A 3,188-nucleotide genomic window follows, 5' to 3' on the forward strand; every position below is an offset into this window, starting at 1 on the left:
AATGCTCATACGGGAAGTTGACTCCTGGTCTGGTTGCTCCGAGAAATCCTTTCTTTCTCGTCCACTCAGGGGGGTGCGGACACACCTGCGCGATTACAGGTGACAGTTACAAGAATGGCGGGGAAGTTACAGACACCCGACGACATTCAGGGATGGATGTAGACCCATCGGGCAGGGATAATCATTCCGGTCCTGGGAGTGGCGACCATTCTCAAGAACCAAAAGACTGAGCTGAGGGAAACCCTATGAGTCACTGAAACGACGGCAGGAGGGCCCTTGATCTATCAATAGAGGGAGCAAAAAACGTGCTTTGCGTTACCTTTACTTTAACAATATCAAAAGAAATAAGGATCGAATGTTTAGACCCGCTCACAGGAGTTCTACCTATAGAAAGAGATCATGAAAGAGGCGATCAGAATGGTACTCGAATCCATTTACGATCCCGAGTTTCCAGACACATCGCACTTCCGCTCGGGTCGAGGCTGCCACTCGGTCCTAAGACGGATCAAAGAGAGTGGGGGAACCTCTCGCTGGTTTTTGGAATTCGACATCAGGAAGTCTTTTCACACCATCGACCGACATCGACTCATCTCAATCTTTAAGGAAGAGATCGACGATCCCAAAGTTCTTTTACTCCATTCAAAAAGTCTTTTCCGCCGACGACTCGTAGAGGTGAGAAGGGCCCTTACTCTCCTCCCCACAACATGTATTACTATCGGTCCTACCAGGCAACATCTACCTACACAAGCTCGATCAGGACATAGGGAGGATCCGGCAGAAGTACGAAATTCCGATTGTTCAGAGAATTCGATCGGTTCTATTAAGACAGCGTATTGATGACCAGAAACTCTGGAGAAGAAGCAAGCTTCAACGCTCCCCAAGACAACAGAGCCATCATTGTGGGAAGGTAAAGAGCATCCAACGCAACGGCCCTTGAATTCCTTGTTTCGTCGTGGCCCACCCCCCCCACAAGCACCCCCCGGCTCAGGGGGGGACCAGAAAAGCCTTTCGTTTTCCCCCCTTCGTCGGCCCTTGCCGCCTTCCTTAACAAACCCTCGAGCCTCCTTTGCGCCGCCTTCCTCATAGAAGCCGCCGGGTTACCCCGAAGGCCGAATTCTATGGTAAGACGCTGTAATAATAATTGGGGCCATGAGAGAGTTTTTAAGTCTTGCAAAAGAAAGGGCCTGCTGATAGAGCTGGGCGGGAGCGATCTAGTTATCAGGTCAGAGAGAGGCCTGGCCCGTAAGCTGGCCCCCTTAAAAACCCATTCCAACATAAGGATTTGTTACGCGCGATAATGCGACTACTTTACTACTGGGAATCGTGGGTGCCGTAGAGCTTATCATAGAAATACAAAAATGTATCAACCACTTTCTACAATCCGGCCTGAACCTTGGGTAGACTCTGCAGGATCAACAACACTAGCTGCACGGAGTACGGTAAATTCCTCGGTACGGTCATTCGGGAAGTCCCTCCGAGGACGACTCCCATACATTCTTGCGGAGCGGAGAAGCTCTACGGGTAAAGCACCGTATCCATATAACTGCTTGCCACCTACGCTCGGCCATCCAATGGAAAGTTTAGGAACCTCGTAATAGTATCCCGATCAAAGAGCTGACAAAGGGGATGAGCGGAACAGGGAGTCTACTGGACGCGGTTCAACTAGCGGAGACTCTTGGAACAGCTGGGTAAGAAGTCCCCAAGTGAGCGTATTATGGGGGACCGTCAAGCACATCCGGCAAGGATCAGGGGGATCTATATGTTTCATAGCTCAGGTCGGAGCAAGGTGCCATCGGACGTTCAACAGCAGTCTCACGATCGAGCACTCATGCCCGGAAGTTCTCATTGTATACTCCCGCGGGTCGGAAGGCGGCGGGGGAAGGAGGGGGGCACTGGCGAGATCTATCAGCAGCGAATTCCCCATACAAATGGAGGCGCCTATCAAAAAGATACTCCGAAGGCTTCGGGATCGAGGTCTCATTAGCCGAAGAAGACCCTGGCCAATCCACGTCGCCTGCTTGAGACGAACGTCAGCGACGGAGACATCGTAAATTGGTCCGCGGGCATCGCGATAAGTCCTCTGTCCTACTACAGGTGCCGCGACAACCTTACCAAGTCCGAACAATTGTCGACCACCTGATCCGCTGGTCTGCAATATTCACCCGGCCCCCAAGCACAAATCCTCGGCGCGGAATATAATCCCAAAGTACTCCAAAGACTCAAATAGAGTCAATCAAGAAGGCGGTAAGACCCTTGCAGAATCCCCAACAGCATAGAGCTTGGGAAGCTCGGATCCGTCAAGATCCGAACAACAAGGAGCACTCAACGTATAGTGACGTCTAGTAGTTGTTTTTTTTCTATTAGTTGCGATGCGAACAGGCCTTGACTTATGAAATTAGTTGAGTAGGCTTGCGTTAGTTGTTCTGTTATAAAGATAGAAAGTTTTGGGGCTTTCGACATAAAAAAAAGCCTATCCGGCTTGGCTTCGCTATCGTTCATGACTTGTATTTCCGTCGGCCTGGAAGCCCCCCGGTACCCTCGCATTTACGAAATCACTCTTCCTATTAAATAAAAACAAACAAAACAAACAATCCAAATTGACTCATTTCCACTGGCCTTGCTAGGGCTCCGAAGAATGGAAGGAAGACGGATCCCTTTCTTTAAACAGCTGTCCAGACTGAATCTATTCCTATTATACGACAGATCTTAGTGAGGGGACGAGTGAGTCATAGCCTGAGATGGAATTAGGATCCTGGAGAGCAGGCTCGATAAAGCAGTTGGGAAAGGAGATTTTTACTTGACGAGCCACACCATCTGCCCAGAGATCATTTCCATCTGAAGAAGGCAACGCACTCCCTTGCTGCGATTGCCAGCTCCAGGTCTATCAGGTTTTTAAGTATCAGAGAAACTTCTAGAATTCTTTTTGCCTTGGGAAGCCTTACAATATTCTTACATGAGAGACACTCGCTTCGTTGTGCTATACTTCTCTTCTTCTTCTACTCTTTTTCGTCTATGGTCTATGTTGTCCCTCTGCTCCATTGGCTTAAAACCAGCAGCCCTAATTTTCTCCCGATATAGGATTTCTTTTAAAGGTAGCTATAAATATATATATATAGAAGGGATCTGTAGTAACCATCCTCAGGTAATATATCCCTGTGATTGTGGCTCTTAATAGTCTCTTAGAACTC

At 48.8% G+C, this 3,188-nt stretch overlaps 1 pseudogene; it reads left to right on the forward strand.

Annotated features, from left to right (window-relative positions):
• Window positions 1–390: 390 nt before the first annotated feature.
• On the forward strand, window positions 391–2,343 carry LOC127245990 (uncharacterized; annotated as a pseudogene).
• Window positions 2,344–3,188: the final 845 nt, after the last annotated feature.

Source organism: Andrographis paniculata, unplaced genomic scaffold (assembly GCF_009805555.1).
Source record: "Andrographis paniculata isolate CXL003 unplaced genomic scaffold, ASM980555v1 Contig264END, whole genome shotgun sequence".
Classification (NCBI taxonomy): Eukaryota; Viridiplantae; Streptophyta; class Magnoliopsida; order Lamiales; family Acanthaceae; genus Andrographis; species Andrographis paniculata.